This window comes from Hydractinia symbiolongicarpus, chromosome 2, assembly GCF_029227915.1.
Source record: "Hydractinia symbiolongicarpus strain clone_291-10 chromosome 2, HSymV2.1, whole genome shotgun sequence".
NCBI lineage: Eukaryota > Metazoa > Cnidaria > Hydrozoa > Anthoathecata > Hydractiniidae > Hydractinia > Hydractinia symbiolongicarpus.
In genome coordinates, this window is record NC_079876.1 from 16,980,792 (window position 1) to 16,993,580 (window position 12,789).

At 35.4% G+C, this 12,789-nt stretch overlaps 1 long non-coding RNA gene across 1 annotated transcript in view; it reads right to left on the reverse strand.

The window, feature by feature from the left end:
* LOC130629720 (uncharacterized) overlaps positions 1–12,789 on the reverse strand; it is a 25,893-nt gene continuing 13,104 nt past the window's right edge. Inside the window, exon 2 of the long non-coding RNA XR_008982014.1 lies at positions 1–1,543. This is a non-coding gene — a long non-coding RNA (uncharacterized LOC130629720). The remainder of the gene's footprint in view (positions 1,544–12,789) is intronic.

A 12,789-nucleotide genomic window follows, 5' to 3' on the forward strand; every position in this document is an offset into this window, starting at 1 on the left:
ATAAAAACATGTCTGTCATGTCACATCATACTTCATTTTAAGTGAAGAAAATAAAAAAAAAGTTTGACCTGTGTTTCTTATTACTGCGAACGTTTATGTCTGTTTTATAAAAATAATTTTTTATTTGAGTAAAAAATTTTGGAATGAATTTCTCTACAAATTGTCATTTTGCTCGATATTCAGCAAATTATAAAGTGTAACCTTTTTGGAGTATGGAATTGAAAAATAGGTGCAAATTACACTCGTCTTTCCGTAGTATATTTCGTGCATATTAACCAATCACAGAAAAACTTAACCACATAAGAATATAAAAACCATTTCCGTTAAGGTGGATTTCCACTGAAAATCAAACAAATTGGAAAGGAGCAATAAAAATACTGAAATTTGATTAAATATCTGCTAATTATTTTGTTTTTAAAATTTTTTGTTCCTGAAAGTTGACTGGCTTTAAACCTTTCTGCTTTCTTAGCATTGAAATAAGCCACTCGGCCGCTATTCCTTTGCAGGCTTAATTTTGTTTTAAAAAGATTTAATCTTTGACGTCAGTTAACTAGAGAATTGATATTAAAACTGGCTGAACTGACTTGAACAACGCTCAATCAATAGTCATGACTATGCCAAACCTACAATCTTGGGCGGCGTTTCTGGTTATAAAACATGGTGGAGGTAGGACCAGCTCATACATGTTGTTAACATTTCTGAAAGTACGGAGAGAAAAAGATATTTTTATATTCCCATTTTTTGCTAAAATTGACCCAGTCCCAAGTCATTCAACGTACAAAACGCCTCAGATTATTCTGGAGCCTGTTAACAATACAGTTGATAACTCCAGCATTCATTATAACAAATCACTTTCTCCAGTCTCTTGAACTTTCGTTAATACTTCATAGAGAAAGACATAAACAGAAAAATAACTGATACAAATATAATCTGATTTCTAACATATATACATTGTGCTCTTAAGCAATGTTAGCAGAGCTGCACATCAGTCCAGAACCTTTAGGACTATGAAATATTTCTGCCAAGTAATTGTAAAAAATGTTTAGTAGAATAAAAAAGTAATAAACCTATGTAAATAAGCAAAATAGAAAGAAAACAAAACACTTCAACACTACCAAAACAATAGTAAGTACAAATAAAAAAGATATCGTTCTAAATTTTAAACACTTTCTGGACAAAGTAGTGATTTTATATATGTCCTTTTTACTTTTCGACCAATAACAGCCTTGACAAATTGTGCACTTAATAAAGTTCAGCATAATTAACGTAATATATATCTACGATATCTCCAAAATTACATAAGATATAAACTACATTTATAAAAACGTGTAAAATCGTATTTGTCCGAATCATGCTACTAGACACAAAAAGTTATTAAACAAAACAAAGATGCACGACATTTCATATTTTGTTACCACTTGCTATTATAATATTACGCAGTAAAAGAAAGGAGGTAATTCAGCACGTCTTTTATCTCATTTTCTTTTCCGCTTCCCTTCCACCCTCTCATTAGTGCTCAGGCTGTCAAATAGTATAACGCTTTCTAAACGTAAGTGTAATACAGCTAGTTATTTATATACTAGTTTATACTTCATGCATCTTTAGCACAAAGTGTAGATTATGAACGATTAGTTAGTGCAACACCCCAGTTCTATAAAACATCGCCTAAAAAAGAGATTCTATTTCGTCGGAATTTTTTTTATACGCCGGTTTTCACAACGGGAAATGTAATTGTTTCGTTATAAATTGGTGTATTGGTATTTTTTTGTTTCATTTAAAATGTTTTATCTGCAACATTTTTTAAAAAATTAGGGTGATAAGAATGCACGAAAAAAACTTCGATATTTCGACTTACAAGAACACCGTCAAGGAATATTAGAGCCAGTATTAAACACTGCAGGACCTCTGAGGCAAGTTATATATATCCTAACATGGGGAGCAATGATTGGTGCATATTATAGCATCAGGATACGAAATTGAAGGAATCCCGCAACCCCCCTTGCCTCTGCATTCCACCACGCCACACGCAGATCGATGTTAAAAATTCCCAATTAGAAATATTGTCGTCCCTACAAAATTAAAGATAATCTTAGAAGCTCAAAAATAAACAACTTAGCTTTGGTCTAATTTAGGTAACACAGTAGTGTTCATCTTATTGGCGTATAGATATTTGAAAATATAAAAAATCAAACAAAAACAATAGGGATAATACTAATAATTTGTCAAATTACAGAGTACCACTGTTTATTCAACATGCTGTCGTCGAGTGTTTAAAGTAGCCTCTTTGCAACGGTTGTTGGTTTTCGACTAGTGACTTACACGAAAGTCAAGCTAATGGCAGGGGAAAGTGTATGATCACTGAGGACAAAAAAAAACAACTTAAATCATCTTAAATATCACACTGAACATCCAAATATAACTACAAATGACAGGAAAGTTCCATATATAGCTTTATTGCCCAGGTAAAAGGGCGGCATGTCATTGGTTACAACTTACGTCATAGCGGACAATAGCAACCGTGTTAAAAGTTTAGTATTGCCCAAGCTTGCGAAGGCAGTACGCGACAATAGCAACCATTCAATATTTGAAGGTATTGCCCGAAATAAACAGTTATTATATGGATTATTATCCGGCCACTGCATTTTGCGACAAAAATATAACATTATAAGCAAGATGTAGAAATCATGTCTTTATAGAAACTATTCCCATATGGAACGTACATTCGAACTAAAAATATATTTTTTTTAAATCGAATATCGTGTAAGCATTACAGGTTTTATTGTGTAGCTACAACATAGAATTCTTTAAAAGATAAAAGTAAGTTTTACTTCTGTTTCGCTTTTTTGTTTACCGTTTTTCGTGTTTATTTACATTTAATGCTACCATATTTAAACTTGGTTGCTATGGTAGCGGGCAATACCATGGAATACTGTCCGCTATGACGTAAGTTCTAACCAATGACATTGGGCGATTTTTGGAAATATTGATGCCGCCCTTTTACCGGGTAATAATTTCAAATATCCCAGTTAACACGGACTATTATTACAACTTCATGGTTTTCTCTACGACTGCGAGATATACTAGGGACCTTACACAACTGAAGTATTTTAGTCGATATATTTTCTTTCAAAATTATCACATTCTCATAATTTTTTAAGAAAAAGGAATTTCAGCAGAGGTAAATTACTCACTTCTTTTTCCGCTATCGCCGCCTAAAACAAAATTAACTTTAGTAGCTAGTAGCATATTTAAAAAAAAAAGACGGATGAGGCCTCCTTTTACAACCATATATATACGCCAATTCTGGAGGTATTTTAGAGTATTACTATAATTTGCTAGTAAATATACACATTACACACTCAGAAAGAAATAATAAATCGTGAATTTAAACCCTAGAAAAACAAAATCAAAACAAGGAAGAGCCAACAAGGCACTCGCTAACTACCTATCAATTTTCTTTAATTTTGGAACCTTGATTAGCGGAAAAAAGTATTTATGTTAAAGTATTCATGTAAAGTATAGGAGTCCGTTTGTTAAGAACTGCACGCATAAAGATTTTTTAATAGAGAACCTAATGGGTTCTTGTTGACGAGGTAATTGGGAAACCGAGTAAAGGGTGTTTGAAGAAGGTTTGTATAAATCTGTTGCTTGGAGCCAGCTGAATCACAACTATTGGATGTATGTTAGCTAGGTTAATTCAAAATCAAACAAATATCCCTTTTGGTCCCTATAGCTAGGTAGCCGAAATATTATAATTATTACGGTTGAAATTTGTATATTAGCGAAAAAGCATTCTCGTCCCCAGAGCTCTTTGAGATAAACCTCAAAAGTAGACTTGCGTGATGGATTCTGATTGGCCTATTATAGGAGTTTTATGTATTTCCGTGAAAGATTGTATTTAGCATTTAAAAATGTAAACAAAGATGGCGGTGGGAGGGACGAAGGATCAAAATGCGCTCCCTTTGATTATGTCTTGACTGAATTTAGAGCAGATATCAAGGGCTAGCTATAATAATACGGAGACTGTGTGTGTGTGTGTGTGTGTCAGTCTGTAACAGGCAAAGTGGATGTGTTCATTTTCCTTTGATGTCGTCGAAAAAGTTGTCTGAAAACCTTAATTTTCTGACGTTACGGCGCGACGTCAATAATACTACTTTAACATGAATCTCTTATAATAATAAGAAGTGTATGTGACGGTCATAGTGGATATCCTCATTTTCCTTTAATATCGCCGAAATTTTCTTGGAAGTCGCCGAAAAAATTATGTCTTAAATGTTAGACTTTATGACGTTACGGCGCGACGTCAATAACACTAGTTTAACGTCAATATCCTATATTAAATTAATGAAGCCATTACATGGCACTTAAAATTTGATGCCAAATAACTTGGAAACAAGGTCGTAACGTCAATGATTTTTCACTGCGTGGGTAACTAGGGACCACCTAGGACCAATTTGGGTAATTTTCCCCAACCTAGGTCCCCAAATGCGTTTCGGAATAGGCGGGTTGATGATGTCATCAAAAAACCCTAATATATCTGCAACCATTTGTCAAAGACGCATGGTCCTATACATTTTCTTGATCAGCGTTTCAAGATCTATACGATGAAGGCAACAGGTATACAAATTCCTAAAAAATTTTTTTAAGGTTTTGACGGGTTTTTGCTGACGTCAGCAAAATTTTTAATCCCTGAACTTTAATCCCTAACTCTCTTTTTATTGACCTTTTGCCTAAGTGGATTTCTCCACGGGCTTTTATAGACTAGTATCCTATATTAAATTAATGAAGCCATTACAGTGCACTTAAAACTTTAGTTGACAGTAAAGCTTTTTTTTTAAGTAGTTTCCATTTTCTGTTGGTAGTGAAGCTTTCAAACGTAAATATGTGGAAGAGAGAGTGAAAAACCGGATTTTAGAAGTGGAAACGTTGTCTAAAATTGGAGAAGCTTATCCGCATGCTGCTTACGCTGTCTTCGTACATGGATATTGAATGGATATGTTTGCAACGACTGGTAGAGATTATTACTCTCTCTTCCAGTTAAATATGGAGGATTAGCAATATTTGATCCGTCCAAACGTTGCGTCACTGAGTACAGCAATTCTAGGCCCCTGACAAGTAAAATGGTTGAGAAAGTGAAATGTCAAGACGATAATAATGACGAATTAATAGAGGACGTATTGAAGAAGCGAAAAAATGAAATTAAAACATAAAGAGGAAGACTTGTGAAATGACGTTAACATCAATAAAAAGTCTTTGACCAACTAAACTAAACTAAAAGTAAGAGCGCTCGAGGCTTCTTTGGAAACTGGTGCTTCGAGTTGGTTGAATGCCTTGCCAATTAGAGAACATGGATTCGTTTTGGATAAACAATCATTTTGGGACAGTTTATTCATATGATACTGCATCCTGCTAAAGCGATTACCATCCAGATGTGTTTGTGGTGTTTCTTTTACAATTAAACACGCGCTATTCTGTCCAAAAGGTTGTCTCATAACATTACGACACAACAAAATCCGAGACTTCACTGCCGAACTACTTCAGGAATGTTTCAAGGACGTGAGAATAGAGCCCGTATTACAGGAAATCGCTGGTGAACAGTTTTCTTCATCAACCATAACTACTGACGAGACACGAGTAGACGTAGCTGCTAGAGGATTTTAGATCAGAGAGCAAATGGCTTTTTTTGATGTGAAAGTTTTTAACCCAACGGCCAAAATGCACCTGAACCGTGATCTGAAAGCATGCTACAAAACCCATGAGTCAACTAAAATAAGAACGTATAATGCGAGACTCAATACTGTTTATCAAGGATAATTCACTCCCCTAATCTTCACGTATTTTGGAAGGGTGTCTCGAGAATGTGCTACGGTTTACAACAAACTGTCTTGTTCGATTGCTGAAAAGCGAAATGAATCACTGAGTATCACGAAAAATTGGCTGAGAACTGAATAAAGTTTCGATGTGCTGAGATGAAAGCTACTTTGTATTCGTAGATCGAGAGGAGTAAAGTCTGAAGCATCGCTAGTTCGCGACACAGACGTAAACATTGTGCCGTTTGAAAGCAGATTGTTTTGTGAATAAGTTGAACTGTTAAATCATTACCAAGTTGCGTCAATGTTTACTTTTATATGTTTCTTTGTTATCTTTCCACATATAACGTCTATGTACTTTTGTGTTTTTTGTTGTAGACAGGTTGATGAAAAAGAAAATTATACATGATTAAAACAAAAAAAACAAAACAAAAAAAAACTTAAAACTTTGAGCTCAAATAACTTGGAAACGAGGTGGTAACGTCAATGATTTTCATCGTTTGGGTAACTAGGGACCACTTAGGACCAATTTGGGTAAGTTTCCCAAACCTGGGTCCCCAAATCCGTTTTGGAATGAATGGGTTGATGACGTCATCAAAAACCCTTTACACCCTAATATCTCTGCAAGCGTTTGTCAAAAGTATATGATCCTATACATTTTCAGGATCAGCGTTTCAAGATCTATACGATGAAGGCAACAGGTATACATTTTTCTAAAAAATATGTTTTTTCGGTTTTGACGGCCGATTGCTGACTTCAGCGAAATAATAAACCCCAAAATCTGATTAAGCGCCCACCAAAACCACATGATCATATACATAATTTTTGATCAGCAGTTTAAGCTCTACAAAATGGAGGCAACGTGAAACCAACTTTTTTTGTGTGTGTGGATGGGTTGCTAAGGTCATCAAAATTCAAACAACGCTTCGGCCTTCCGTTCCAACATTCACTGTTAGTATTTGACTATTCTTTAGATAGCTAACTTTTAGTGCCGCACACATGTGGCCCAATAACTAGCCAGGAGGCTGAAGGGAAATGGTCTTTAGCTAGCAAACGTTACTTTTCTACTAGTGAGCTAGCTAAAAGTTACTGCATGCTATGCAAATATTTATTTATGCTGTAGGGAATTGTTTTTTAGTAAGCCAGGTGGAATTCACAGCTTCGTCTGGAAAGTATATATATAGCTATAGCTAACTAAATACTGTCACACTGCTAAACACTTATTTTCCCATAAAAATATAAATTGGTGTTTCCTACTAACGCTCAACGATAGGCTATTCTATTTTATATCTCGTGGAATAAGACGCGGTAAAAAAACGTATATTTATAAATGTTGTTAATTAACTATATTTCATCCAACTTTAGGAGCATATGCTTTTACAAGTTTCAAGTACTTCGAGTCCTACTTATGTTGGAAATTCTGAAGCAATCTCGCAAAAGTTTATTCCTGAGAATAAATTTATAATCATTTCATTTGCATTAAAAGTTCTTTATGTAAGAACTAAAAATTGCGGCAGCAAAAAATTTGTTTGAAAATAAAAATAGTAGAAAATGTTAAAATTTTCATCGAGGTAATCCAAAAAAGGAAAAGTGGGGTGTTTTCCTTTTTTGGATTACCTCGATGAAAATTTTACCAAAAGGAAAGATGCCAAATAACTTGGAAACAAGGTCGTAACGTCAATGATTTTTCACTGCGTGGGTAACTAGGGACCACCTAGGACCAATTTGGGTAATTTTCCCCAACCTAGGTCCCCAAATGCGTTTCGGAATAGGCGGGTTGATGATGTCATCAAAAAACCCTAATATATCTGCAACCATTTGTCAAAGACGCATGGTCCTATACATTTTCTTGATCAGCGTTTCAAGATCTATACGATGAAGGCAACAGGTATACAAATTCCTAAAAAAATTTTTTAAGGTTTTGACGGGTTTTTGCTGACGTCAGCAAAATTTTTAATCCCTGATAACTCTATTTTTATTGACCTTTTGCCTAAGTGGATTTCTCCACGGGCTTTTATAGACTAGTATCCTATATTAAATTAATGAAGCCATTACAGTGCACTTAAAACTTTAGTTGACAGTAAAGCTTTTTTTTTAAGTAGTTTCCATTTTCTGTTGGTAGTGAAGCTTTCAAACGTAAATATGTGGAAGAGAGAGTGAAAAACCGGATTTTAGAAGTGGAAACGTTGTCTAAAATTGGAGAAGCTTATCCGCATGCTGCTTACGCTGTCTTCGTACATGGATATTGAATGGATATGTTTGCAACGACTGGTAGAGATTATTACTCTCTCTTCCAGTTAAATATGGAGGATTAGCAATATTTGATCCGTCCAAACGTTGCGTCACTGAGTACAGCAATTCTAGGCCCCTGACAAGTAAAATGGTTGAGAAAGTGAAATGTCAAGACGATAATAATGACGAATTAATAGAGGACGTATTGAAGAAGCGAAAAAATGAAATTAAAACATAAAGAGGAAGACTTGTGAAATGACGTTAACATCAATAAAAAGTCTTTGACCAACTAAACTAAACTAAAGCTCGAGGCTTCTTTGGAAACTGGTGCTTCGAGTTGGTTGAATGCCTTGCCAATTAGAGAACATGGATTCGTTTTGGATAAACAATCATTTTGGGACAGTTTATTCATATGATACTGCATCCTGCTAAAGCGATTACCATCCAGATGTGTTTGTGGTGTTTCTTTTACAATTAAACACGCGCTATTCTGTCCAAAAGGTTGTCTCATAACATTACGACACAACAAAATCCGAGACTTCACTGCCGAACTACTTCAGGAATGTTTCAAGGACGTGAGAATAGAGCCCGTATTACAGGAAATCGCTGGTGAACAGTTTTCTTCATCAACCATAACTACTGACGAGACACGAGTAGACGTAGCTGCTAGAGGATTTTAGATCAGAGAGCAAATGGCTTTTTTTGATGTGAAAGTTTTTAACCCAACGGCCAAAATGCACCTGAACCGTGATCTGAAAGCATGCTACAAAACCAATGAGTCAACTAAAATAAGAACGTATAATGCGAGACTCAATACTGTTTATCAAGGATAATTCACTCCCCTAATCTTCACGTATTTTGGAAGGGTGTCTCGAGAATGTGCTACGGTTTACAACAAACTGTCTTGTTCGATTGCTGAAAAGCGAAATGAATCACTGAGTATCACGAAAAATTGGCTGAGAACTGAATAAAGTTTCAATGTGCTGAGATGAAAGCTACTTTGTATTCGTAGATCGAGAGGAGTAAAGTCTGAAGCATCGCTAGTTCGCGACACAGACGTAAACATTGTGCCGTTTGAAAGCAGATTGGTTTGTGAATAAGTTGAACGTTTACTTTCGTTTCAATGTTTACTTTTATATGTTTCTTTGTTATCTTTCCACATATAACGTCTATGTACTTTTGTGTTTTTTGTTGTAGACAGGTTGATGAAAAAGAAAATTATACATGATTAAAACAAAAAAAACAAAACAAAAAAAAACTTAAAACTTTGAGCTCAAATAACTTGGAAACGAGGTGGTAACGTCAATGATTTTCATCGTTTGGGTAACTAGGGACCACTTAGGACCAATTTGGGTAAGTTTCCCAAACCTGGGTCCCCAAATCCGTTTTGGAATGAATGGGTTGATGACGTCATCAAAAACCCTTTACACCCTAATATCTCTGCAAGCGTTTGTCAAAAGTATATGATCCTATACATTTTCAGGATCAGCGTTTCAAGATCTATACGATGAAGGCAACAGGTATACATTTTTCTAAAAAATATGTTTTTTCGGTTTTGACGGCCGATTGCTGACTTCAGCGAAATAATAAACCCCAAAATCTGATTAAGCGCCCACCAAAACCACATGATCATATACATAATTTTTGATCAGCAGTTTAAGCTCTACAAAATGGAGGCAACGTGAAACCAACTTTTTTTGTGTGTGTGGATGGGTTGCTAAGGTCATCAAAATTCAAACAACGCTTCGGCCTTCCGTTCCAACATTCACTGTTAGTATTTGACTATTCTTTAGATAGCTAACTTTTAGTGCCGCACACATGTGGCCCAATAACTAGCCAGGAGGCTGAAGGGAAATGGTCTTTAGCTAGCAAACGTTACTTTTCTACTAGTGAGCTAGCTAAAAGTTACTGCATGCTATGCAAATATTTATTTATGCTGTAGGGAATTGTTTTTTAGTAAGCCAGGTGGAATTCACAGCTTCGTCTGGAAAGTATATATATAGCTATAGCTAACTAAATACTGTCACACTGCTAAACACTTATTTTCCCATAAAAATATAAATTGGTGTTTCCTACTAACGCTCAACGATAGGCTATTCTATTTTATATCTCGTGGAATAAGACGCGGTAAAAAAACGTGTATTTATAAATGTTGTTAATTAACTATATTTCATCCAACTTTAGGAGCATATGCTTTTACAAGTTTCAAGTACTTCGAGTCCTACTTATGTTGGAAATTCTGAAGCAATCTCGCAAAAGTTTATTCCTGAGAATAAATTTATAATCATTTCATTTGCATTAAAAGTTCTTTATGTAAGAACTAAAAATTGCGGCAGCAAAAAATTTGTTTGAAAATAAAAATAGTAGAAAATGTTAAAATTTTCATCGAGGTAATCCAAAAAAGGAAAAGTGGGGTGTTTTCCTTTTTTGGATTACCTCGATGAAAATTTTACCAAAAGGAAAGATGCCAAATAACTTGGAAACAAGGTCGTAACGTCAATGATTTTTCACTGCGTGGGTAACTAGGGACCACCTAGGACCAATTTGGGTAATTTTCCCCAACCTAGGTCCCCAAATGCGTTTCGGAATAGGCGGGTTGATGATGTCATCAAAAAACCCTAATATATCTGCAACCATTTGTCAAAGACGCATGGTCCTATACATTTTCTTGATCAGCGTTTCAAGATCTATACGATGAAGGCAACAGGTATACAAATTCCTAAAAAAATTTTTTAAGGTTTTGACGGGTTTTTGCTGACGTCAGCAAAATTTTTAATCCCTGATAACTCTCTTTTTATTGACCTTTTGCCTAAGTGGATTTCTCCACGGGCTTTTATAGACTAGTATCCTATATTAAATTAATGAAGCCATTACAGTGCACTTAAAACTTTAGTTGACAGTAAAGCTTTTTTTTTTAAGTAGTTTCCATTTTCTGTTGGTAGTGAAGCTTTCAAACGTAAATATGTGGAAGAGAGAGTGAAAAACCGGATTTTAGAAGTGGAAACGTTGTCTAAAATTGGAGAAGCTTATCCGCATGCTGCTTACGCTGTCTTCGTACATGGATATTGAATGGATATGTTTGCAACGACTGGTAGAGATTATTACTCTCTCTTCCAGTTAAATATGGAGGATTAGCAATATTTGATCCGTCCAAACGTTGCGTCACTGAGTACAGCAATTCTAGGCCCCTGACAAGTAAAATGGTTGAGAAAGTGAAATGTCAAGACGATAATAATGACGAATTAATAGAGGACGTATTGAAGAAGCGAAAAAATGAAATTAAAACATAAAGAGGAAGACTTGTGAAATGACGTTAACATCAATAAAAAGTCTTTGACCAACTAAACTAAACTAAAGCTCGAGGCTTCTTTGGAAACTGGTGCTTCGAGTTGGTTGAATGCCTTGCCAATTAGAGAACATGGATTCGTTTTGGATAAACAATCATTTTGGGACAGTTTATTCATATGATACTGCATCCTGCTAAAGCGATTACCATCCAGATGTGTTTGTGGTGTTTCTTTTACAATTAAACACGAGCTATTCTGTCCAAAAGGTTGTCTCATAACATTACGACACAACAAAATCCGAGACTTCACTGCCGAACTACTTCAGGAATGTTTCAAGGACGTGAGAATAGAGCCCGTATTACAGGAAATCGCTGGTGAACAGTTTTCTTCATCAACCATAACTACTGACGAGACACGAGTAGACGTAGCTGCTAGAGGATTTTAGATCAGAGAGCAAATGGCTTTTTTTGATGTGAAAGTTTTTAACCCAACGGCCAAAATGCACCTGAACCGTGATCTGAAAGCATGCTACAAAACCAATGAGTCAACTAAAATAAGAACGTATAATGCGAGACTCAATACTGTTTATCAAGGATAATTCACTCCCCTAATCTTCACGTATTTTGGAAGGGTGTCTCGAGAATGTGCTACGGTTTACAACAAACTGTCTTGTTCGATTGCTGAAAAGCGAAATGAATCACTGAGTATCACGAAAAATTGGCTGAGAACTGAATAAAGTTTCAATGTGCTGAGATGAAAGCTACTTTGTATTCGTAGATCGAGAGGAGTAAAGTCTGAAGCATCGCTAGTTCGCGACACAGACGTAAACATTGTGTCGTTTGAAAGCAGATTGGTTTGTGAATAAGTTGAACTGTTAAATCATTACCAAGTTGCGTCAATGTTTACTTTTATATGTTTCTTTGTTATCTTTCCACATATAACGTCTATGTACTTTTGTGTTTTTTGTTGTAGACAGGTTGATGAAAAAGAAAATTATACATGATTAAAACAAAAAAAACAAAACAAAAAAAAACTTAAAACTTTGAGCTCAAATAACTTGGAAACGAGGTGGTAACGTCAATGATTTTCATCGTTTGGGTAACTAGGGACCACTTAGGACCAATTTGGGTAAGTTTCCCAAACCTGGGTCCCCAAATCCGTTTTGGAATGAATGGGTTGATGACGTCATCAAAAACCCTTTACACCCTAATATCTCTGCAAGCGTTTGTCAAAAGTATATGATCCTATACATTTTCAGGATCAGCGTTTCAAGATCTATACGATGAAGGCAACAGGTATACATATTTCTAAAAAATATGTTTTTTCGGTTTTGACGGCCGATTGCTGACTTCAGCGAAATAATAAACCCCAAAATCTGATTAAGCGCCCACCAAAACCACATGATCATATACATAATTTTTGATCAGCAGTTTAAGCTCTACAAAATGGAGGCAACGTGA